Genomic DNA, 23,952 nt, shown 5'->3' with positions numbered 1-23,952 from the left:
TTTTCATGTAGTATCTGTAGTGTAGTGATTTCATGTTTGCCTCACACGTGAAAGGTCCCCAGTTCGAAATTGGCAAAAACATATTTTGTTACCTAAACGCTTTGAATTCAATAATTTATATTTTGATAAATATATACTGTTGCATTGCTCAATGAAAAAGCAAGCAAAAAATCATATTGCAGAATATCAAAAGTCAATTTCCCTTCTACCATGCATATTGGATGGTGTTGCATTCATGAAGTACCTGTAGTGTAGTATTATTCACATTTAGCCAATATGCATAAGGTTCCCCTTCAAAATTGGTCAGAAATACATTAAAAATAGATTTTTTTATTAAATACAATGATCAGAACTATTAATAAGTGAATGTGTCCTCTTGAAATGCAAAGTGGAAAAAATAGCATAGAAATTATTAGAAAATAGAAAAATAAGTTTAGAAAAAAAAATTCTATGAAAACGGTTTGCCAATGGTACTTCCCGACTCCATAGTGATGAGATCTTCAAAAGTCAGTTTCTGTATTGTAGTGGTTATCACATTCGCCTAAAACACAAAAGGTCCCCAGTTCGAAACTGGGCAGAAATGTGCTGTTATCTTTAGAATTTTAAAACAAGGGATTTTTGGTTGAAATGCCAAATAAAAATGCAATCATATAAAAAGTTTATTTCAGAATGCCATAATGTATGTCAAAGATCATTTATTATTGGATGGCGGGAGATGCTGTTTCCATGTGGTTTCTGTAGTGTAGTGGTTATCACGTTCGCCTCACACGCGAAAGGTCCTCAGTTCAAAACTGGGCAGAAACATATTTTGTTACCTAAACACTTTGAATTCAATAATTTATATTTTGATAACTATCTACTGTTGCATTGCTCAATGAAAAAGCAAGCAAAAATCATATTGCAGAATATCAAAAGTCAATTTCCCTTCTACCATGCATATTGGATGGTGTTGCATTCATGAAGTACCTGTAGTGTAGAGTTATTCACATTTACCCAATATGCATAAGGTCCCCCTTCAAAATTGGTCAGAAATAAATTAAAAAATATTTTTTTAGTAAATACAATGATCAGAATTGATAATAAGTGAATGTGTCCTCCTGAAATGCAAAGTGGAAAAATAGCGTCAAAATTATTAGAAAATAGGAAAAAAGTTTAGAAAAAATTATATTTCTAAGAAAAGCATGTGTCATTTGTACTTCCAGACTAGATAGTGATGGGATTCTTGAGAGTCAGTTTCTGTAGTGTAGTGGTTATCACGTTCGCCTAACACGCGAAAGGTCCCCAGTTCGAAACTGGGCAGAAACAATCTTTTAGCTTTAGAATTTTAAAACAATGAATTTTTGGGTAAAATGCTCAATAAAAATACAATCAGATAAAAAGTTTATTTTAGCATGCCATACTGAATGTCAAAGATCATTTTTTATTGGATGATGGTCGCAAATTTTTCATGTAGTATCTGTAGTGTAGTGATTTCATGTTTGCCTCACACATGAAAGGTCCCCAGTTCGAAATTGGCAAAAACATATTTTGTTACATAAACGCTTTGAATTCAATAATTTATATTTTGATAAATATATACTGTTGCATTGCTCAATGAAAAAGCAAGCAAAAAAATCTTATTGCAGAATATCAAAAGTCAATTTCCCTTCTACCATGCATATTGGATGGTGTTGCATTCATGAAGTACCTGTAGTGTAGAGTTATTCACATTTACCCAATATGCATAAGGTCCCCCTTCAAAATTGGTCAGAAATACATTAAAAAATATTTTTTTAGTAAATACAATGATCAGAATTGATAATAAGTGAATGTGTCCTCTTGAAATGCAAAGTGGAAAAATAGCGTCAAAATTATTAGAAAATAGGAAAAAAGTTTAGAAAAAATTATATTTCTAAGAAAAGCATGTGTCATTTGTACTTCCATACTAGATAGTGATGGGCTCCACGAGAGTCAGTTTCTGTAGTGTAGTGGTTATCACATTCGCTTAACACGCGAAAGGTCCCCAGTTCGAAACTGGGCAGAAACAATCTCTTAGCTTTAGAATTTTAAAACAATGAATTTTTGGGTAAAATGCTCAATAAAAATACAATCAGATAAAAAGTTTATTTTAGCATGCCATACTGAATGTCAAAGATCATTTTTTATTGGATGATGGTCGCAAATTATTCATGTAGTATCTGTAGTGTAGTGATTTCATGTTTGCCTCACACGTGAAAGGTCCCCAGTTCAAAATTGGCAAAAACATATTTTGTTACATAAACGCTTTGAATTCAATAATTTATATTTTGATAACTATATACTGTTGCATTGCTCAATGAAAAAGCAAGCAAAAAATCATATTGCAGAATATCAAAAGTCAATTTCCCTTCTACCATGCATATTGGATGGTGTTGCATTCATGAAGTACCTGTAGTGTAGTATTATTCACATTTAGCCAATATGCATAAGGTTCCCCTTCAAAATTGGTCAGAAATATATTAAAAATAGATTTTTTTATTAAATACAATGATCAGAACTATTAATAAGTGAATGTGTCCTCTTGAAATGCAAAGTGGACAAAATAGCATAGAAATTATTAGAAAATAGAAAAATAAGTTTAGAAAAAAAAATTCTATGAAAACGGTTTGCCAATGGTACTTCCCGACTCCATAGTGATGAGATCTTCAAAAGTCAGTTTCTGTATTGTAGTGGTTATCACATTCGCCTAAAACACAAAAGGTCCCCAGTTCGAAACTGGGCAGAAATGTGCTGTTATCTTTAGAATTTTAAAACAAGGGATTTTTGGTTGAAATGCCAAATAAAAATGCAATCATATAAAAAGTTTATTTCAGAATGCCATAATGTATGTCAAAGATCATTTTTTATTGGATGGCGGGAGATGCTGTTTTCATGTAGTTTCTGTAGTGTAGTGGTTTTCACGTTTGCCTCACACGCGAAAGATCCCCAGTTCGAAACTGGGCAGAAACATATTTTGTTACCTAAACTCTTTGAATTCAATAATTTATATTTTGATAACTATCTACTGTTGCATTGCTCAATGAAAAAGCAAGCAAAAATCATATTGCAGAATATCAAAAGTCAATTTCCCTTCTACCATGCATATTGGATGGTGTTACATTCATGAAGTACCTGTAGTGTAGAGTTATTCACATTTACCCAATATGCATAAGGTCCCCCTTCAAAATTGGTCAGAAATACATAAAAAATTTTTTTTAGTAAATACAATGATCAGAATTGATAATAAGTGAATGTGTCCTCTTGAAATGCAAAGTGGAAAAATAGCGTCAAAATTATTAGAAAATAGGAAAAAAAGTTTAGAAAAAATTATATTTCTAAGAAAAGCATGTGTCATTTGTACTTCCAGACTAGATAGTGATGGGATCCACAAGAGTCAGTTTCTGTAGTGTAGTGGTTATCACGTTCGCCTAACACGCGAAAGGTCCCCAGTTCAAAACTGGGCAGAAACAATCTTTTAGCTTTAGAATTTTAAAACAATGAATTTTTGGGTAAAATGCTCAATAAAAATACAATCAGATAAAAAGTTTATTTTAGCATGCCATACTGAATGTCAAAGATCATTTTTTATTGGATGATGGTCGCAAATTTTTCATGTAGTATCTGTAGTGTAGTGATTTCATGTTTGCCTCACACGTGAAAGGTCCCCAGTTCGAAATTGGCAGAAACATATTTTGTTACCTAAACACTTTGAATTCAATAATTTATATTTTGATAAATATATACTGTTGCATTGCTCAATGAAAAAGCAAGCAAAAAATCATATTGCAGAATATCAAAAGTCAATTTCCCTTCTACCATGCATATTGGATGGTGTTGCATTCATGAAGTACCTGTAGTGTAGTATTATTCACATTTAGCCAATATGCATAAGGTTCCCCTTCAAAATTGGTCAGAAATACATTAAAAATAGATTTTTTTATTAAATACAATGATCAGAACTATTAATAAGTGAATGTGTCCTCTTGAAATGCAAAGAGGACAAAATTGCATAGAAATTATTAGAAAATAGAAAAATAAGTTTAGAAAAAAAAATTCTATGAAAACGGTTTGCCAATGGTACTTCCCGACTCCATAGTGATGAGATCTTCAAAAGTCAGTTTCTGTATTGTAGTGGTTATCACATTCGCCTAAAACACAAAAGGTCCCCAGTTCAAAACTGGGCAGAAATGTGCTTTTATCTTTAGAATTTTAAAACAAGGGATTTTTGGTTGAAATGCCAAATAAAAATGCAATCATATAAAAAGTTTATTTCAGAATGCCATAATGTATGTCAAAGATCATTTTTTATTGGATGGCGGGAGATGCTGTTTTTATGTAGTTTCTGTAGTGTAGTGGTTATCACGTTTGCCTCACACGCGTAAGGTCCCCAGTTCGAAACTGGGCAGAAACATATTTTGTTACCTAAACACTTTGAATTCAATAATTTATATTTTGATAACTATCTACTGTTGCATTGCTCAATGAAAAAGCAAGCAAAAATCATATTGCAGAATATCAAAAGTCAATTTCCCTTCTACCATGCATATTGGATGGTGTTGCATTCATGAAGTACCTGTAGTGTAGAGTTATTCACATTTAGCGAATATGCATAAGGTTCCCCTTCAAAATTGGTCAGAAATACATTAAAAATAGATTTTTTTATTAAATACAATGATCAGAACTATTAATAAGTAAATGTGTCCTCTTGAAATGCAAAGTGGAAAAAATAGCATAGAAATTATTAGAAAATAGAAAAATAAGTTTAGAAAAAAAAATTCTAAGAAAACGGTTTGCCAATGGTACTTTCCGACTCCATAGTGATGAGATCTTCAAAAGTCAGCTTCTGTATTGTAGTGGTTATCACATTCGCCTAAAACACAAAAGGTGCCCAGTTCGAAACTGGGCAGAAATATGCTGTTTTCTTTAGAATTTTAAAACAAATGATTTTTGGTTGAAATGCCAAATAAAAATGCAATCATATAAAAAGTTTATTTCAGAATGCCATAATGTATGTCAAAGATCATTTTTTATTGGATGGCGGGAGATGCTGTTTCCATGTAGTTTCTGTAGTGTAGTGGTTATCACGTTCGCCTCACACGCGAAAGATCCCCAGTTCAAAACTCTGCAGAAACACATTTTGTTACCTAAACACTTTGAATTCAATAATTTATATTTTGATAACTATCTACTGTTGCATTGCTCAATGAAAATGCAAGCAAAAATCATATTGCAGAATATCAAAAGTCAATTTCCCTTCTACCATGCATATTGGATGGTGTTGCATTCATGAAGTACCTGTAGTGTAGAGTTATTCACATTTACCCAATATGCATAAGGTGCCCCTTCAAAATTGGTCAGAAATACATTAAAAAATATTTTTTTAGTAAATACAATGATCAGAATTGATAATAAGTGAATGTGTCCTCTTGAAATGCAAAGTGGAAAAATAGCGTCAAAATTATTAGAAAATAGGAAAAAAGTTTAGAAAAAATTATATTTCTAAGAAAAGCATGTGTCATTTGTACTTCCAGACTAGATAGTGATGGGATCCACGAGAGTCAGTTTCTGTAGTGTAGTGGTTATCACGTTCGCCTAACACGCGAAAGGTCCCCAGTTCGAAACTTGGCAGAAACAATCTTTTAGCTTTAGAATTTTAAAACAATGAATTTTTGGGTAAAATGCTCAATAAAAATACAATCAGATAAAAAGTTTATTTTAGCATGCCATACTGAATGTCAAAGATCATTTTTTATTGGATGATGGTCGCAAATTTTTCATGTAGTATCTGTAGTGTAGTGATTTCATGTTTGCCTCACACGTGAAAGGTCCCCAGTTCGAAATTGGCAGAAACATATTTTGTTACCTAAACACTTTGAATTCAATAATTTATATTTTGATAAATATATACTGTTGCATTGCTCAATGAAAAAGCAAGCAAAAAATCATATTGCAGAATATCAAAAGTCAATTTCCCTTCTACCATGCATATTGGATGGTGTTACATTCATGAAGTACCTGTAGTGTAGAGTTATTCACATTTACCCAATATGCATAAGGTCCCCCTTCAAAATTGGTCAGAAATACATAAAAAATTTTTTTTAGTAAATACAATGATCAGAATTGATAATAAGTGAATGTGTCCTCTTGAAATGCAAAGTGGAAAAATAGCGTCAAAATTATTAGAAAATAGGAAAAAAAGTTTAGAAAAAATTATATTTCTAAGAAAAGCATGTGTCATTTGTACTTCCAGACTAGATAGTGATGGGATCCACAAGAGTCAGTTTCTGTAGTGTAGTGGTTATCACGTTCGCCTAACACGCGAAAGGTCCCCAGTTCAAAACTGGGCAGAAACAATCTTTTAGCTTTAGAATTTTAAAACAATGAATTTTTGGGTAAAATGCTCAATAAAAATACAATCAGATAAAAAGTTTATTTTAGCATGCCATACTGAATGTCAAAGATCATTTTTTATTGGATGATGGTCGCAAATTTTTCATGTAGTATCTGTAGTGTAGTGATTTCATGTTTGCCTCACACGTGAAAGGTCCCCAGTTCGAAATTGGCAGAAACATATTTTGTTACCTAAACACTTTGAATTCAATAATTTATATTTTGATAAATATATACTGTTGCATTGCTCAATGAAAAAGCAAGCAAAAAATCATATTGCAGAATATCAAAAGTCAATTTCCCTTCTACCATGCATATTGGATGGTGTTGCATTCATGAAGTACCTGTAGTGTAGTATTATTCACATTTAGCCAATATGCATAAGGTTCCCCTTCAAAATTGGTCAGAAATACATTAAAAATAGATTTTTTTATTAAATACAATGATCAGAACTATTAATAAGTGAATGTGTCCTCTTGAAATGCAAAGAGGACAAAATAGCATAGAAATTATTAGAAAATAGAAAAATAAGTTTAGAAAAAAAAATTCTATGAAAACGGTTTGCCAATGGTACTTCCCGACTCCATAGTGATGAGATCTTCAAAAGTCAGTTTCTGTATTGTAGTGGTTATCACATTCGCCTAAAACACAAAAGGTCCCCAGTTCAAAACTGGGCAGAAATGTGCTTTTATCTTTAGAATTTTAAAACAAGGGATTTTTGGTTGAAATGCCAAATAAAAATGCAATCATATAAAAAGTTTATTTCAGAATGCCATAATGTATGTCAAAGATCATTTTTTATTGGATGGCGGGAGATGCTGTTTTTATGTAGTTTCTGTAGTGTAGTGGTTATCACGTTTGCCTCACACGCGTAAGGTCCCCAGTTCGAAACTGGGCAGAAACATATTTTGTTACCTAAACACTTTGAATTCAATAATTTATATTTTGATAACTATCTACTGTTGCATTGCTCAATGAAAAAGCAAGCAAAAATCATATTGCAGAATATCAAAAGTCAATTTCCCTTCTACCATGCATATTGGATGGTGTTGCATTCATGAAGTACCTGTAGTGTAGAGTTATTCACATTTAGCGAATATGCATAAGGTTCCCCTTCAAAATTGGTCAGAAATACATTAAAAATAGATTTTTTTATTAAATACAATGATCAGAACTATTAATAAGTAAATGTGTCCTCTTGAAATGCAAAGTGGAAAAAATAGCATAGAAATTATTAGAAAATAGAAAAATAAGTTTAGAAAAAAAAATTCTAAGAAAACGGTTTGCCAATGGTACTTTCCGACTCCATAGTGATGAGATCTTCAAAAGTCAGCTTCTGTATTGTAGTGGTTATCACATTCGCCTAAAACACAAAAGGTGCCCAGTTCGAAACTGGGCAGAAATATGCTGTTTTCTTTAGAATTTTAAAACAAATGATTTTTGGTTGAAATGCCAAATAAAAATGCAATCATATAAAAAGTTTATTTCAGAATGCCATAATGTATGTCAAAGATCATTTTTTATTGGATGGCGGGAGATGCTGTTTCCATGTAGTTTCTGTAGTGTAGTGGTTATCACGTTCGCCTCACACGCGAAAGATCCCCAGTTCAAAACTCTGCAGAAACACATTTTGTTACCTAAACACTTTGAATTCAATAATTTATATTTTGATAACTATCTACTGTTGCATTGCTCAATGAAAATGCAAGCAAAAATCATATTGCAGAATATCAAAAGTCAATTTCCCTTCTACCATGCATATTGGATGGTGTTGCATTCATGAAGTACCTGTAGTGTAGAGTTATTCACATTTACCCAATATGCATAAGGTGCCCCTTCAAAATTGGTCAGAAATACATTAAAAAATATTTTTTTAGTAAATACAATGATCAGAATTGATAATAAGTGAATGTGTCCTCTTGAAATGCAAAGTGGAAAAATAGCGTCAAAATTATTAGAAAATAGGAAAAAAGTTTAGAAAAAATTATATTTCTAAGAAAAGCATGTGTCATTTGTACTTCCAGACTAGATAGTGATGGGATCCACGAGAGTCAGTTTCTGTAGTGTAGTGGTTATCACATTCGCCTAACACGCGAAAGGTCCCCAGTTCGAAACTTGGCAGAAACAATCTTTTAGCTTTAGAATTTTAAAACAATGAATTTTTGGGTAAAATGCTCAATAAAAATACAATCAGATAAAAAGTTTATTTTAGCATGCCATACTGAATGTCAAAGATCATTTTTTATTGGATGATGGTCGCAAATTTTTCATGTAGTATCTGTAGTGTAGTGATTTCATGTTTGCCTCACACGTGAAAGGTCCCCAGTTCGAAATTGGCAGAAACATATTTTGTTACCTAAACACTTTGAATTCAATAATTTATATTTTGATAAATATATACTGTTGCATTGCTCAATGAAAAAGCAAGCAAAAAATCATATTGCAGAATATCAAAAGTCAATTTCCCTTCTACCATGCATATTGGATGGTGTTGCATTCATGAAGTACCTGTAGTGTAGTATTATTCACATTTAGCGAATATGCATAAGGTTCCCCTTCAAAATTGGTCAGAAATACATTAAAAATAGATTTTTTTATTAAATACAATGATCAGAACTATTAATAAGTGAATGTGTCCTCTTGAAATGCAAAGTGGAAAAAATAGCATAGAAATTATTAGAAAATAGAAAAATAAGTTTAGAAAAAAAAATTCTATGAAAACGGTTTGCCAATGGTACTTCCCGACTCCATAGTGATGAGATCTTCAAAAGTCAGTTTCTGTATTGTAGTGGTTATCACATTCGCCTAAAACACAAAAGGTCCCCAGTTCGAAACTGGGCAGAAATGTGCTGTTATCTTTAGAATTTTAAAACAAGGGATTTTTGGTTGAAATGCCAAATAAAAATGCAATCATATAAAAAGTTTCTTTCAGAATGCCATAATGTATGTCAAAGATCATTTTTTATTGGATGGCAGGAGATGCTGTTTCCATGTAGTTTCTGTAGTGTAGTGGTTATCAGGTTCCCCTCACACGCGAAAGGTCCTCAGTTCAAAACTGGGAAGAACATTTTTTGTTACCTAAACACTTTAAATTCAATAATTTATATTTTGATAACTATCTACTGTTGCATTGCTCAATAAAAAAGCAAGCAAAAATCATATTGCAGAATATCAAAAGTCAATTTCCCTTCTACCATGCATATTGGATGGTGTTGCATTCATGAAGTACCTGTAGTGTAGAGTTATTCACATTTACCCAATATGCATAAGGTCCCCCTTCAAAATTGGTCAGAAATACATTAAAAAAATATTTTTTTAGTAAATACAATAATCAGAACTATTAATAAGTAAATGTGTCCTCTTGAAATGCAAAGTGGAAAAAATAGCATAGAAATTATTAGAAAATAGAAAAATAAGTTTAGAAAAAAAAATTCTAAGAAAACGGTTTGCCAATGGTACGTTCCGACTCCATAGTGATGAGATCTTCAAAAGTCAGTTCTGTATTGTAGTGGTTATCACATTCGCCTAAAACACAAAAGGTGCCCAGTTCGAAATTGGGCAGAAATATGCTATTTTCTTTAGAATTTTAAAACAAGGGATTTTTGGTTGAAATGCCAAATAAAAATGCAATCATATAAAAAGTTTATTTCAGAATGCCATAATGTATGTCAAAGATCATTTTTTATTGGATGGCGGGAGATGCTGTTTCCATGTAGTTTCTGTAGTGTAGTGGTTATCACGTTCGCCTCACACGCGAAAGATCCCCAGTTCAAAACTGGGCAGAAACACATTTTGTTACCTAAACACTTTGAATTCAATAATTTATATTTTGATAACTATCTACTGTTGCATTGCTCAATGAAAAAGCAAGCAAAAATCATATTGCAGAATATCAAAAGTCAATTTCCCTTCTACCATGCATATTGGATGGTGTTGCATTCATGAAGTACCTGTAGTGTAGAGTTATTCACATTTACCCAATATGCATAAGGTGCCCCTTCAAAATTGGTCAGAAATACATTAAAAAATATTTTTTTAGTAAATACAATGATCAGAATTGATAATAAGTGAATGTGTCCTCTTGAAATGCAAAGTGGAAAAATAGCGTCAAAATTATTAGAAAATAGGAAAAAAGTTTAGAAAAAATTATATTTCTAAGAAAAGCATGTGTCATTTGTACTTCCAGACTAGATAGTGATGGGATCCTCGAGAGTCGGTTTCTGTAGTGTAGTGTTTATCACGTTCACTTAACACGCGAAAGGTCCCCAGTTCGAAACTGGGCAGAAACAGTCTTTTAGCTTTAGAATTTTAAAACAATGAATTTTTGGGTGAAATGTTCAATAAAAATACAATCAGATAAAAAGTATATTTTAGCATGCCATACTGAATGTCAAAGATCATTTTTTATTGGATGATGGTCGCAAATTTTTCATGTAGTATCTGTAGTGTAGTGATTTCATGTTTGCCTCACACGTGAAAGGTCCCCAGTTCGAAATTGGCAGAAACATAGTTTGTTACCTAAACACTTTGAATTCAATAATTTATATTTTGATAAATATATACTGTTGCATTGCTCAATGAAAAAGAAAGCAAAAAATCATATTGCAGAATATCAAAAGTCAATTTCCCTTCTACCATGCATATTGGATGGTGTTGCATTCATGAAGTACCTGTAGTGTAGTATTATTCACATTTAGCGAATATGCATAAGGTTCCCCTTCAAAATTGGTCAGAAATACATTAAAAATAGATTTTTTTATTAAATACAATGATCAGAACTATTAATAAGTGAATGTGTCCTCTTGAAATGCAAAGTGGAAAAAATAGCATAGAAATTATTAGAAAATAGAAAAATAAGTTTAGAAAAAAAAATTCTATGAAAACGGTTTGCCAATGGTACTTCCCGACTCCATAGTGATGAGATCTTCAAAAGTCAGTTTCTGTATTGTAGTGGTTATCACATTCGCCTAAAACACAAAAGGTCCCCAGTTCGAAACTGGGCAGAAATGTGCTGTTATCTTTAGAATTTTAAAACAAGGGATTTTTGGTTGAAATGCCAAATAAAAATGCAATCATATAAAAAGTTTATTTCAGAATGCCATAATGTATGTCAAAGATCATTTTTTATTGGATTGCAGGAGATGCTGTTTCCATGTAGTTTCTGTAGTGTAGTGGTTATCAGGTTCGCCTCACACGCGAAAGGTCTTCAGTTCAAAACTGGGCAGAACATTTTTTGTTACCTAAATACTTTAAATTCAATAATTTATATTTTGATAACTATCTACTGTTGCATTGCTCAATGAAAAAGCAAGCAAAAATCATATTGCAGAATATCAAAAGTCAATTTCCCTTCTACCATGCATATTGGATGGTGTTGCATTCATGAAGTACCTGTAGTGTAGAGTTATTCACATTTACCCAATATGCATAAGGTCCCCCTTCAAAATTGGTCAGAAATACATTAAAAAAATTTTTTTTAGTAAATACAATGATCAGAATTGATAATAAGTGAATGTGTCCTCTTGAAATGCAAAGTGGAAAAATAGCGTCAAAATTATTAGAAAATAGGAAAAAAGTTTAGAAAAAATTATATTTCTAAGAAAAGCATGTGTCATTTGTACTTCCAGACTAGATAGGGATGGGATCCACAAGAGTCAGTTTCTGTAGTGTAGTGGTTATCACGTTCGCCTAACACGCGAAAGGTCCCCAGTTTGAAACTGGGCAGAAACAATCTTTTAGCTTTAGAATTTTAAAACAATGAATTTTTGGGTAAAATGCTCAATAAAAATACAATCAGATAAAAAGTTTATTTTAGCATGCCATACTGAATGTCAAAGATCATTTTTTATTGGATGATGGTCGCAAATTTTTCATGTAGTATCTGTAGTGTAGTGATTTCATGTTTGCCTCACACGTGAAAGGTCCCCAGTTCGAAATTGGCAGAAACATATTTTGTTACCTAAACACTTTGAATTCAATAATTTATATTTTGATAAATATATACTGTTGCATTGCTCAATGAAAAAGCAAGCAAAAAATCATATTGCAGAATATCAAAAGTCAATTTCCCTTCTACCATGCATATTGGATGGTATTGCATTCATGAAGTACCTGTAGTGTAGAGTTATTCATATTTACCCAATATGCATAAGGTCCCCCTTCAAAATTGGTCAGAAATAAATAAAAAAATTTTTTTTAGTAAATACAATGATCAGAATTGATAATAAGTGAATGTGTCCTCTTGAAATGCAAAGTGGAAAAATAGCGTCAAAATTATTAGAAAATAGGAAAAAGTTTAGAAAAATTACATTTCTAAGAAAAGCATGTGTCATTTGTACTTCCAGACTAGATAGTGATGGGATCCACGAGAGTCAGTTTCTGTAGTGTAGTGGTTATCACGTTCGCCTAACACGCGAAAGGTCCCCAGTTCGAAACTGGGCAGAAACAATCTTTTAGCTTTAGAATTTTAAAACAATGAATTTTTGGGTAAAATGCTCAATAAAAATACAATCAGATAAAAAGTTTATTTTAGCATGCCATACTAAATGTCAAAGATCATTTTTTATTGGATGATGGTCGCAATTTTTTCATGTAGTATCTGTAGTGTAGTGATTTCATGTTTGCCTCACACGTGAAAGGTCCCCAGTTCGAAATTGGCAGAAACATATTTTGTTACCTAAACACTTTGTATTCAATAATTTATATTTTGATAAATATATACTGTTGCATTGCTCAATGAAAAAGCAAGCAAAAAATCATATTGCAGAATATCAAAAGTCAATTTCCCTTCTACCATGCATATTGGATGGTGTTGCATTCATGAAGTACCTGTAGTGTAGTATTATTCACATTTAGCGAATATGCATAAGGTTCCCCTTCAAAATTGGTCAGAAATACATTAAAAATAGATTTTTTTATTAAATACAATGATCAGAACTATTAATAAGTGAATGTGTCCTCTTGAAATGCAAAGTGGAAAAAATAGCATAGAAATTATTAGAAAATAGAAAAATAAGTTTAGAAAAAAAAATTCTATGAAAACGGTTTGCCAATGGTACTTCCCGACTCCATAGTGATGAGATCTTCAAAAGTCAGTTTCTGTATTGTAGTGGTTATCACATTCGCCTAAAACACAAAAGGTCCCCAGTTCGAAACTGGGCAGAAATGTGCTGTTATCTTTAGAATTTTAAAACAAGGGATTTTTGGTTGAAATGCCAAATAAAAATGCAATCATATAAAAAGTTTATTTCAGAATGCCATAATGTATGTCAAAGATCATTTTTTATTGGATTGCAGGAGATGCTGTTTCCATGTAGTTTCTGTAGTGTAGTGGTTATCAGGTTCGCCTCACACGCGAAAGGTCTTCAGTTCAAAACTGGGCAGAACATTTTTTGTTACCTAAATACTTTAAATTCAATAATTTATATTTTGATAACTATCTACTGTTGCATTGCTCAATGAAAAAGCAAGCAAAAATCATATTGCAGAATATCAAAAGTCAATTTCCCTTCTACCATGCATATTGGATGGTGTTGCATTCATGAAGTACCTGTAGTGTAGAGTTATTCACATTTACCCAATATGCATAAGGTCCCCCTTCAAAATTGGTCAGAAATACATTAAAAAAATTTTTTTTAGTAAATACAATGATCAGAATTGATAATAAGTGAATGTGTCCTCTTGAAATGCAAAGTGGAAAAATAGCGTCAAAATTATTAGAAAATAGGAAAAAAGTTTAGAAAAAATTATATTTCTAAGAAAAGCATGTGTCATTTGTACTTCCAGACTAGATAGGGATGGGATCCACAAGAGTCAGTTTCTGTAGTGTAGTGGTTATCACGTTCGCCTAACACGCGAAAGGTCCCCAGTTTGAAACTGGGCAGAAACAATCTTTTAGCTTTAGAATTTTAAAACAATGAATTTTTGGGTAAAATGCTCAATAAAAATACAATCAGATAAAAAGTTTATTTTAGCATGCCATACTGAATGTCAAAGATCATTTTTTATTGGATGATGGTCGCAAATTTTTCATGTAGTATCTGTAGTGTAGTGATTTCATGTTTGCCTCACACGTGAAAGGTCCCCAGTTCGAAATTGGCAGAAACATATTTTGTTACCTAAACACTTTGAATTCAATAATTTATATTTTGATAAATATATACTGTTGCATTGCTCAATGAAAAAGCAAGCAAAAAATCATATTGCAGAATATCAAAAGTCAATTTCCCTTCTACCATGCATATTGGATGGTGTTGCATTCATGAAGTACCTGTAGTGTAGTATTATTCACATTTAGCCAATATGCATAAGGTTGCCCTTCAAAATTGGTCAGAAATACATTAAAAATAGATTTTTTTATTAAATACAATGATCAGAACTATTAATAAGTGAATGTGTCCTCTTGAAATGCAAAGTGGAAAAAATAGCATAGAAATTATTAGAAAATAGAAAAATAAGTTTAGATTAAAAAATTCTATGAAAACGGTTTGCCAATGGTACTTCCCGACTCCATAGTGATGAGATCTTCAAAAGTCAGTTTCTGTATTGTAGTGGTTATCACATTCGCCTAAAACACAAAAGGTCCCCAGTTCGAAACTGGGCAGAAATGTGCTGTTATCTTTAGAATTTTAAAACAAGGGATTTTTGGTTGAAATGCCAAATAAAAATGCAATCATATAAAAAGTTTATTTCAGAATGCCATAATGTATGTCAAAGATCATTTTTTATTGGATGGCAGGAGATGCTGTTTCCATGTAGTTTCTGTAGTGTAGTGGTTATCAGGTTCGCCTCACACGCGAAAGGTCCTCAGTTCAAAACTGGGCAGAACATTTTTTGTTACCTAAATACTTTAAATTCAATAATTTATATTTTGATAACTATCTACTGTTGCATTGCTCAATGAAAAAGCAAGCAAAAATCATATTGCAGAATATCAAAAGTCAATTTCCCTTCTACCATGCATATTGGATGGTGTTGCATTCATGAAGTACCTGTAGTGTAGAGTTATTCACATTTACCCAATATGCATAAGGTCCCCCTTCAAAATTGGTCAGAAATACATTAAAAAATATTTTTTTAGTAAATACAATGATCAGAATTGATAATAAGTGAATGTGTCCTCTTGAAATGCAAAGTGGAAAAATAGCGTCAAAATTATTAGAAAATAGGAAAAAAGTTTAGAAAAAATTATATTTCTAAGAAAAGCATGTGTCATTTGTACTTCCAGACTAGATAGTGATGGGATCCTCAAGAGTCAGTTTCTGTAGTGTAGTGGTTATCACATTCGCCTAACACGCGAAAGGTCCCCAGTTCAAAACTGGGCAGAAGCAATGTTTTAGCTTTAGAATTTTAAAACAATGAATTTTTGGGTAAAATGCTCAATAAAAATACAATCAGATAAAAAGTTTAATTTAGCATGCCATACTGAATGTCAAAGATCATTTTTTATTGGATGATGGTCGCAAATTTTTCATGTAGTATCTGTAGTGTAGTGATTTCATGTTTGCCTCACACGTGAAAGGTCCCCAGTTCGAAATTGGCAGAAACATATTTTGTTACCTAAACACTTTGAATTCAATAATTTATATTTTGATAAATATATACTGTTGCATTGCTCAATGAAAAAGCAAGCAAAAAATCATATTGCAGAATATCAAAAGTCAATTTCCCTTCTATCATGCATATTGGATGGTGTTGCATTCATGAAGTACCTGTAGTGTAGTATTATTCACATTTAGCCAATATGCATAAGGTTCCCCTTCAAAATTGGTCAGAAATACATTAAAAATAGATTTTTTTATTAAATACAATGATCAGAACTATTAATAAGTGAATGTGTCCTCTTGAAATGCAAAGTGGAAAAAATAGCATAGAAATTATTAGAAAATAGAAAAATAAGTTTAGAAAAAAAAATTCTATGAAAACGGTTTGCCAATGGTACTTCCCGACTCCATAGTGATGAGATCTTCAAAAGTCAGTTTCTGTATTGTAGTGGTTATCACATTCGCCTAAAACACAAAAGGTCCCCAGTTCGAAACTGGGCAGAAATGTGCTGTTATCTTTAGAATTTTAAAACAAGGGATTTTTGGTTGAAATGCCAAATAAAAATGCAATCATATAAAAAGTTTATTTCAGAATGCCATAATGTATGTCAAAGATCATTTTTTATTGGATAGCGGGAGATGCTGTTTCCATGTAGTTTCTGTAGTGTAGTGGTTATCACGTTTGCCTCACACGCGAAAGGTCCTCAGTTCAAAACTGGGCAGAAACATATTTTGTTACCTAAACACTTTGAATTCAATAATTTATATTTTGATAACTATCTACTGTTGCATTGCTCATTGAAAAAGCAAGCAAAAATCATATTGCAGAATATCAAAAGTCAATTTCCCTTCTACCATGAATATTGGATGGTGTTGCATTCATGAAGTACCTGTAGTGTAGAGTTATTCACATTTACCCAATATGCATAAGGTGCCCCTTCAAAATTGGTCAGAAATACATTAAAAAAATATTTTTTTAGTAAATACAATGATCAGAATTGATAATAAGTGAATGTGTCCTCTTGAAATGCAAAGTGGAAAAAAAGCGCCAAAATTATTAGAAAATAGGAAAAAAAGTTTAGAAAAAATTATATTTCTAAGAAAAGCATGTGTCATTTGTACTTCCAGACTAGATAGTGATGGGATCCACAAGAGTCAGTTTCTGTAGTGTAGTGGTTATCACGTTCGCCTAACACGCGAAAGGTCCCCAGTTCAAAACTGGGCAGAAACAATGTTTTAGCTTTAGAATTTTAAAACAATGAATTTTTGGGTAAAATGCTCAATAAAAATACAATCAGATAAAAAGTATATTTTAGCATGCCATACTGAATGTCAAAGATCATTTTTTATTGGATGATGGTCGCAAATTTTTCATGTAGTATCTGTAGTGTAGTGATTTCATGTTTGCCTCACACGTGAAAGGTCCCCAGTTCGAAATTGGCAGAAACATAGTTTGTTACCTAAACACTTTGAATTCAATAATTTATATTTTGATAAATATATACTGTTGCATTGCTCAATGAAAAAGCAAGCAAAAAATCATATTGCAGAATATCAAAAGTCAATTTCCCTTCTACCATGCATATTGGATGGTGTTGCATTCATGAAGTACCTGTAGTGTAGTATTATTCACATTTAGCGAATATGCATAAGGTTCCCCTTCAAAATTGGTCAGAAATACATTAAAAATAGATTTTTTTATTAAATACAATGATCAGAACTATTAATAAGTGAATGTGTCCTCTTGAAATGCAAAGTGGAAAAAATAGCATAGAAATTATTAGAAAATAGAAAAATAAGTTTAGAAAAAAAAATTCTATGAAAACGGTTTGCCAATGGTACTTCCCGACTCCATAGTGATGAGATCTTCAAAAGTCAGTTTCTGTATTGTAGTGGTTATCACATTCGCCTAAAACACAAAAGGTCCCCAGTTCGAAACTGGGCAGAAATGTGCTGTTATCTTTAGAATTTTAAAACAAGGGATTTTTGGTTGAAATGCCAAATAAAAATGCAATCATATAAAAAGTTTATTTCAGAATGCCATAATGTATGTCAAAGATCATTTTTTATTGGATGGTGGGAGACGCTGTTTCCATGTAGTTTCTGTAGTGTAGTGGTTATCACTTTCGCCTCACACGCGAAAGGTCCTCAGTTCAAAACTGTGCAGAAACATATTTTGTTACCTAAACACTTTGAATTCAATAATTTATATTTTGATAACTATATACTGTTGCATTGCTCAATGAAAAAGCAAGCAAAAAATCATATTGCAGAATATCAAAAGTCAATTTCCCTTCTACCATGCATATTGGATGGTATTGCATTCATGAAGTACCTGTAGTGTAGAGTTATTCATATTTACCCAATATGCATAAGGTCCCCCTTCAAAATTGGTCAGAAATAAAAAAAAAAAAAATTTTTAGTAAATACAATGATCAGAATTGATAATAAGTGAATGTGTCCTCTTGAAATGCAAAGTGGAAAAATAGCGTCAAAATTATTAGAAAATAGGAAAAAGTTTAGAAAAATTACATTTCTAAGAAAAGCATGTGTCATTTGTACTTCCAGACTAGATAGTGATGGGATCCACGAGAGTCAGTTTCTGTAGTGTAGTGGTTATCACGTTCGCTTAACACGCGAAAGGTCCCCAGTTCGAAACTGGGCAGAAACAATCTTTTAGCTTTAGAATTTTAAAACAATGAATTTTTGGGTAAAATGCTCAATAAAAATACAATCAGATAAAAAGTTTATTTTAGCATGCCATACTGAATGTCAAAGATCATTTTTTATTGGATGATGGTCGCAATTTTTTCATGTAGTATCTGTAGTGTAGTGATTTCATGTTTGCCTCACACGTGAAAGGTCCCCAGTTCGAAATTGGCAGAAACATATTTTGTTACCTAAACACTTTGAATTCAATAATTTATATTTTGATAAATATATACTGTTGCATTGCTCAATGAAAAAGCAAGCAAAAAATCATATTGTAGAATATCAAAAGTCAATTTCCCTTCTACCATGCATATTGGATGGTGTTGCATTCATGAAGTACCTGTAGTGTAGTATTATTCACATTTAGCGAATATGCATAAGGTTCCCCTTCAAAATTGGTCAGAAATACATTAAAAATAGATTTTTTTATTAAATACAATGATCAGAACTATTAATAAGTGAATGTGTCCTCTTGAAATGCAAAGTGGAAAAAATAGCATAGAAATTATTAGAAAATAGAAAAATAAGTTTAGAAAAAAAAATTCTATGAAAACGGTTTGCCAATGGTACTTCCCGACTCCATAGTGATGAGATCTTCAAAAGTCAGTTTCTGTATTGTAGTGGTTATCACATTCGCCTAAAACACAAAAGGTCCCCAGTTCGAAACTGGGCAGAAATGTGCTGTTATCTTTAGAATTTTAAAACAAGGGATTTTTGGTTGAAATGCCAAATAAAAATGCAATCATATAAAAAGTTTATTTCAGAATGCCATAATGTATGTCAAAGATCATTTTTTATTGGATGGCAGGAGATGCTGTTTCCATGTAGTTTCTGTAGTGTAGTGGTTATCAGGTTCGCCTCACACGCGAAAGGTCCTCAGTTCAAAACTGGGCAGAACATTTTTTGTTACCTAAATACTTTAAATTCAATAATTTATATTTTGATAACTATCTACTGTTGCATTGCTCAATGAAAAAGCAAGCAAAAATCATATTGCAGAATATCAAAAGTCAATTTCCCTTCTACCATGCATATTGGATGGTGTTGCATTCATGAAGTACCTGTAGTGTAGAGTTATTCACATTTACCCAATATGCATAAGGTCCCCCTTCAAAATTGGTCAGAAATACATAAAAAAAAAAATTTTTAGTAAATACAATGATCAGAATTGATAATAAGTGAATGTGTCCTCTTGAAAAGCAAAGTGGAAAAATAGCGTCAAAATTATTAGAAAATAGGAAAAAAGTTTAGAAAAAATTATATTTCTAAGAAAAGCATGTGTCATTTGTACTTCCAGACTAGATAGGGATGGGATCCACAAGAGTCAGTTTCTGTAGTGTAGTGGTTATCACGTTCGCCTAACACGCGAAAGGTCCCCAGTTTGAAACTGGGCAGAAACAATCTTTTAGCTTTAGAATTTTAAAACAATGAATTTTTGGGTAAAATGCTCAATAAAAATACAATCAGATAAAAAGTTTATTTTAGCATGCCATACTGAATGTCAAAGATCATTTTTTATTGGATGATGGTCGCAAATTTTTCATGTAGTATCTGTAGTGTAGTGATTTCATGTTTGCCTCACACGTGAAAGGTCCCCAGTTCGAAATTGGCAGAAACATATTTTGTTACCTAAACACTTTGAATTCAATAATGTATATTTTGATAAATATATACTGTTGCATTGCTCAATGAAAAAGCAAGCAAAAAATCATATTGCAGAATATCAAAAGTCAATTTCCCTTCTACCATGCATATTGGATGGTGTTGCATTCATGAAGTACCTGTAGTGTAGTATTATTCACATTTAGCCAATATGCATAAGGTTGCCCTTCAAAATTGGTCAGAAATACATTAAAAATAGATTTTTTTATTAAATACAATGATCAGAACTATTAATAAGTGAATGTGTCCTCTTGAAATGCAAAGTGGAAAAAATAGCATAGAAATTATTAGAAAATAGAAAAATAAGTTTAGAAAAAAAAATTCTATGAAAACGGTTTGCCAATGGTACTTCCCGACTCCATAGTGATGAGATCTTCAAAAGTCAGTTTCTGTATTGTAGTGGTTATCACATTCGCCTAAAACACAAAAGGTCCCCAGTTCGAAACTGGGCAGAAATGTGCTGTTATCTTTAGAATTTTAAAACAAGGGATTTTTGGTTGAAATGCCAAATAAAAATGCAATCATATAAAAAGTTTATTTCAGAATGCCATAATGTATGTCAAAGATCATTTTTTATTGGATGGCAGGAGATGCTGTTTCCATGTAGTTTCTGTAGTGTAGTGGTTATCAGGTTTGCCTCACACGCGAAAGGTCCTCAGTTCAAAACTGGGCAGAACATTTTTTGTTACCTAAATACTTTAAATTCAATAATTTATATTTTGATAACTATCTACTGTTGCATTGCTCAATGAAAAAGCAAGCAAAAATCATATTGCAGAATATCAAAAGTCAATTTCCCTTCTACCATGCATATTGGATGGTGTTGCATTCATGAAGTACCTGTAGTGTAGAGTTATTCACATTTACCCAATATGCATAAGGTCCCCCTTCAAAATTGGTCAGAAATACATTAAAAAATATTTTTTTAGTAAATACAATGATCAGAATTGATAATAAGTGAATGTGTCCTCTTGAAATGCAAAGTGGAAAAATAGCGTCAAAATTATTAGAAAATAGGAAAAAAGTTTAGAAAAAATTATATTTCTAAGAAAAGCATGTGTCATTTGTACTTCCAGACTAGATAGTGATGGGATCCTCAAGAGTCAGTTTCTGTAGTGTAGTGGTTATCACATTCGCCTAACACGCGAAAGGTCCCCAGTTCAAAACTGGGCAGAAGCAATGTTTTAGCTTTAGAATTTTAAAACAATGAATTTTTGGGTAAAATGCTCAATAAAAATACAATCAGATAAAAAGTTTATTTTAGCATGCCATACTGAATGTCAAAGATCATTTTTTATTGGATGATGGTCGCAAATTTTTCATGTAGTATCTGTAGTGTAGTGATTTCATGTTTGCCTCACACGTGAAAGGTCCCCAGTTCGAAATTGGCAGAAACATATTTTGTTACCTAAACACTTTGAATTCAATAATTTATATTTTGATAAATATATACTGTTGCATTGCTCAATGAAAAAGCAAGCAAAAAATCATATTGCAGAATATCAAAAGTCAATTTCCCTTCTACCATGCATATTGGATGGTGTTGCATTCATGAAGTACCTGTAGTGTAGTATTATTCACATTTAGCCAATATGCATAAGGTTCCCCTTCAAAATTGGTCAGAAATACATTAAAAATAGATTTTTTTATTAAATACAATGATCAGAACTATTAATAAGTGAATGTGTCCTCTTGAAATGCAAAGTGGAAAAAATAGCATAGAAATTATTAGAAAATAGAAAAATAAGTTTAGAAAAAAAAATTCTATGAAAACGGTTTGCCATTGGTACTTCCCGACTCCATAGTGATGAGATCTTCAAAAGTCAGTTTCTGTATTGTAGTGGTTATCACATTCGCCTAAAACACAAAAGGTCCCCAGTTCGAAACTGGGCAGAAATGTGCTGTTATCTTTAGAATTTTAAAACAAGGGATTTTTGGTTGAAATGCCAAATAAAAATGCAATCATATAAAAAGTTTATTTCAGAATGCCATAATGTATGTCAAAGATCATTTTTTATTGGATGGCGGGAGATGCTGTTTCCATGTAGTTTCTGTAGTGTAGTGGTTATCACGTTCGCCTCACACGCGAAAGGTCCTCAGTTCAAAACTGGGCAGAAACATATTTTGTTACCTAAACACTTTGAATTCAATAATTTATATTTTGATAACTATCTACTGTTGCATTGCTCATTGAAAAAGCAAGCAAAAATCATATTGCAGAATATCAAAAGTCAATTTCCCTTCTACCATGCATATTGGATGGTGTTGCATTCATGAAGTACCTGTAGTGTAGAGTTATTCACATTTACCCAATATGCATAAGGTCCCCCTTCAAAATTGGTCAGAAATACATTAAAAAAATATTTTTTTAGTAAATACAATGATCAGAATTGATAATAAGTGAATGTGTCCTCTTGAAATGCAAAGTGGAAAAAAAGCGCCAAAATTATTAGAAAATAGGAAAAAAAGTTTAGAAAAAATTATATTTCTAAGAAAAGCATGTGTCATTTGTACTTCCAGACTAGATAGTGATGGGATCCACAAGAGTCAGTTTCTGTAGTGTAGTGGTTATCACGTTCGCCTAACACGCGAAAGGTCCCCAGTTCAAAACTGGGCAGAAACAATGTTTTAGCTTTAGAATTTTAAAACAATGAATTTTTGGGTAAAATGCTCAATAAAAATACAATCAGATAAAAAGTTTATTTTAGCATGCCATACTGAATGTCAAAGATCATTTTTTATTGGATGATGGTCGCAAATTTTTCATGTAGTATCTGTAGTGTAGTGATTTCATGTTTGCCTCACACGTGAAAGGTCCCCAGTTCGAAATTGGCAGAAACATATTTTGTTACCTAAACACTTTGAATTCAATAATTTATATTTTGATAACTATATACTTTTGCATTGCTCAATGAAAAAGCAAGCAAAAAATCATATTGCAGAATATCAAAAGTCAATTTCCCTTCTACCATGCATATTGGATGGTGTTGCATTCATGAAGTACCTGTAGTGTAGAGTTATTCACATTTACCCAATATGCATAAGGTCCCCCTTCAAAATTGGTCAGAAATACATTAAAAAAATATTTTTTTAGTAAATACAATGATCAGAACTATTAATAAGTAAATGTGTCCTCTTGAAATGCAAAGTGGAAAAATAGCATAGAAATTATTAGAATATAGAAAAATAAGTTTAGAAAAAAAAAATTCTAAGAAAACGGTTTGCCAATGGTACTTCCCGACTCCATAGTGATGAGATCTTCAAAAGTCAGTTTCTGTATTGTAGTGGTTATCACATTCGCCTAAAACACAAAAGGTCCCCAGTTCGAAACTGGGCAGAAATATGCTGTTTTCTTTAGAATTTTAAAACAAGGGATTTTTGGTTGAAATGCCAAATAAAAATGCAATTATATAAAAAGTTTATTTCAGAATGCCATAATGTATGTCAAAGATCATTTTTTATTGGATGGCGGGAGATGCTGTTTCCATGTAGTTTCTGTAGTGTAGTGGTTATCACGTTCGCCTCACACGCGAAAGATCCCAAGTTCAAAACTGGGCAGAAACATATTTTGTTACCTAAACACTTTGAATTCAATAATTTATATTTTGATAACTATCTACTGTTGCATTGCTCAATGAAAAAGCAAGCA

At 31.9% G+C, this 23,952-nt stretch overlaps 25 non-coding genes across 25 annotated transcripts; all 25 read left to right on the top strand.

Annotated features, from left to right (window-relative positions):
* The first annotated feature begins 731 nt into the window (after positions 1 to 731).
* TRNAV-CAC (transfer RNA valine (anticodon CAC)) lies at positions 732 to 804 on the top strand. The gene has a single exon. It is a non-coding gene; the product is annotated as a tRNA-Val (tRNA).
* Positions 805 to 1,232: 428 nt separating this feature from the next.
* TRNAV-AAC (transfer RNA valine (anticodon AAC)) lies at positions 1,233 to 1,305 on the top strand. The gene has a single exon. It is a non-coding gene; the product is annotated as a tRNA-Val (tRNA).
* A 648-nt stretch (positions 1,306 to 1,953) lies between these two features.
* TRNAV-AAC (transfer RNA valine (anticodon AAC)) lies at positions 1,954 to 2,026 on the top strand. The gene has a single exon. It is a non-coding gene; the product is annotated as a tRNA-Val (tRNA).
* An 868-nt stretch (positions 2,027 to 2,894) lies between these two features.
* On the top strand, positions 2,895 to 2,967 carry TRNAV-CAC (transfer RNA valine (anticodon CAC)). The gene has a single exon. It is a non-coding gene; the product is annotated as a tRNA-Val (tRNA).
* Positions 2,968 to 3,394: 427 nt separating this feature from the next.
* Positions 3,395 to 3,467, top strand: TRNAV-AAC (transfer RNA valine (anticodon AAC)). Its single transcript has one exon. It is a non-coding gene; the product is annotated as a tRNA-Val (tRNA).
* An 868-nt stretch (positions 3,468 to 4,335) lies between these two features.
* On the top strand, positions 4,336 to 4,408 carry TRNAV-CAC (transfer RNA valine (anticodon CAC)). Its single transcript has one exon. It is a non-coding gene; the product is annotated as a tRNA-Val (tRNA).
* Positions 4,409 to 5,558: 1,150 nt separating this feature from the next.
* TRNAV-AAC (transfer RNA valine (anticodon AAC)) lies at positions 5,559 to 5,631 on the top strand. Its single transcript has one exon. It is a non-coding gene; the product is annotated as a tRNA-Val (tRNA).
* A 646-nt stretch (positions 5,632 to 6,277) lies between these two features.
* Positions 6,278 to 6,350, top strand: TRNAV-AAC (transfer RNA valine (anticodon AAC)). The gene has a single exon. It is a non-coding gene; the product is annotated as a tRNA-Val (tRNA).
* Positions 6,351 to 7,218: 868 nt separating this feature from the next.
* On the top strand, positions 7,219 to 7,291 carry TRNAV-CAC (transfer RNA valine (anticodon CAC)). Its single transcript has one exon. It is a non-coding gene; the product is annotated as a tRNA-Val (tRNA).
* Positions 7,292 to 8,441: 1,150 nt separating this feature from the next.
* On the top strand, positions 8,442 to 8,514 carry TRNAV-AAC (transfer RNA valine (anticodon AAC)). The gene has a single exon. It is a non-coding gene; the product is annotated as a tRNA-Val (tRNA).
* A 1,588-nt stretch (positions 8,515 to 10,102) lies between these two features.
* On the top strand, positions 10,103 to 10,175 carry TRNAV-CAC (transfer RNA valine (anticodon CAC)). The gene has a single exon. It is a non-coding gene; the product is annotated as a tRNA-Val (tRNA).
* Positions 10,176 to 10,603: 428 nt separating this feature from the next.
* On the top strand, positions 10,604 to 10,676 carry TRNAV-AAC (transfer RNA valine (anticodon AAC)). The gene has a single exon. It is a non-coding gene; the product is annotated as a tRNA-Val (tRNA).
* Positions 10,677 to 12,044: 1,368 nt separating this feature from the next.
* On the top strand, positions 12,045 to 12,117 carry TRNAV-AAC (transfer RNA valine (anticodon AAC)). Its single transcript has one exon. It is a non-coding gene; the product is annotated as a tRNA-Val (tRNA).
* A 644-nt stretch (positions 12,118 to 12,761) lies between these two features.
* TRNAV-AAC (transfer RNA valine (anticodon AAC)) lies at positions 12,762 to 12,834 on the top strand. The gene has a single exon. It is a non-coding gene; the product is annotated as a tRNA-Val (tRNA).
* A 1,368-nt stretch (positions 12,835 to 14,202) lies between these two features.
* TRNAV-AAC (transfer RNA valine (anticodon AAC)) lies at positions 14,203 to 14,275 on the top strand. The gene has a single exon. It is a non-coding gene; the product is annotated as a tRNA-Val (tRNA).
* A 1,368-nt stretch (positions 14,276 to 15,643) lies between these two features.
* Positions 15,644 to 15,716, top strand: TRNAV-AAC (transfer RNA valine (anticodon AAC)). The gene has a single exon. It is a non-coding gene; the product is annotated as a tRNA-Val (tRNA).
* An 868-nt stretch (positions 15,717 to 16,584) lies between these two features.
* TRNAV-CAC (transfer RNA valine (anticodon CAC)) lies at positions 16,585 to 16,657 on the top strand. Its single transcript has one exon. It is a non-coding gene; the product is annotated as a tRNA-Val (tRNA).
* A 430-nt stretch (positions 16,658 to 17,087) lies between these two features.
* On the top strand, positions 17,088 to 17,160 carry TRNAV-AAC (transfer RNA valine (anticodon AAC)). The gene has a single exon. It is a non-coding gene; the product is annotated as a tRNA-Val (tRNA).
* Positions 17,161 to 18,028: 868 nt separating this feature from the next.
* On the top strand, positions 18,029 to 18,101 carry TRNAV-CAC (transfer RNA valine (anticodon CAC)). The gene has a single exon. It is a non-coding gene; the product is annotated as a tRNA-Val (tRNA).
* A 426-nt stretch (positions 18,102 to 18,527) lies between these two features.
* TRNAV-AAC (transfer RNA valine (anticodon AAC)) lies at positions 18,528 to 18,600 on the top strand. The gene has a single exon. It is a non-coding gene; the product is annotated as a tRNA-Val (tRNA).
* A 1,368-nt stretch (positions 18,601 to 19,968) lies between these two features.
* On the top strand, positions 19,969 to 20,041 carry TRNAV-AAC (transfer RNA valine (anticodon AAC)). The gene has a single exon. It is a non-coding gene; the product is annotated as a tRNA-Val (tRNA).
* Positions 20,042 to 21,409: 1,368 nt separating this feature from the next.
* Positions 21,410 to 21,482, top strand: TRNAV-AAC (transfer RNA valine (anticodon AAC)). The gene has a single exon. It is a non-coding gene; the product is annotated as a tRNA-Val (tRNA).
* An 868-nt stretch (positions 21,483 to 22,350) lies between these two features.
* TRNAV-CAC (transfer RNA valine (anticodon CAC)) lies at positions 22,351 to 22,423 on the top strand. The gene has a single exon. It is a non-coding gene; the product is annotated as a tRNA-Val (tRNA).
* Positions 22,424 to 22,853: 430 nt separating this feature from the next.
* On the top strand, positions 22,854 to 22,926 carry TRNAV-AAC (transfer RNA valine (anticodon AAC)). The gene has a single exon. It is a non-coding gene; the product is annotated as a tRNA-Val (tRNA).
* An 868-nt stretch (positions 22,927 to 23,794) lies between these two features.
* TRNAV-CAC (transfer RNA valine (anticodon CAC)) lies at positions 23,795 to 23,867 on the top strand. The gene has a single exon. It is a non-coding gene; the product is annotated as a tRNA-Val (tRNA).
* The last annotated feature ends 85 nt before the right edge of the window (positions 23,868 to 23,952 follow it).

The sequence above is a fragment of the Pseudophryne corroboree genome, chromosome 4, assembly GCF_028390025.1.
Source record: "Pseudophryne corroboree isolate aPseCor3 chromosome 4, aPseCor3.hap2, whole genome shotgun sequence".
Taxonomy (NCBI): Eukaryota; Metazoa; Chordata; class Amphibia; order Anura; family Myobatrachidae; genus Pseudophryne; species Pseudophryne corroboree.
The sequence above is the reverse complement of the archived record's forward strand: the minus strand, read 5'-3'. Positions and strand labels throughout refer to the sequence as shown.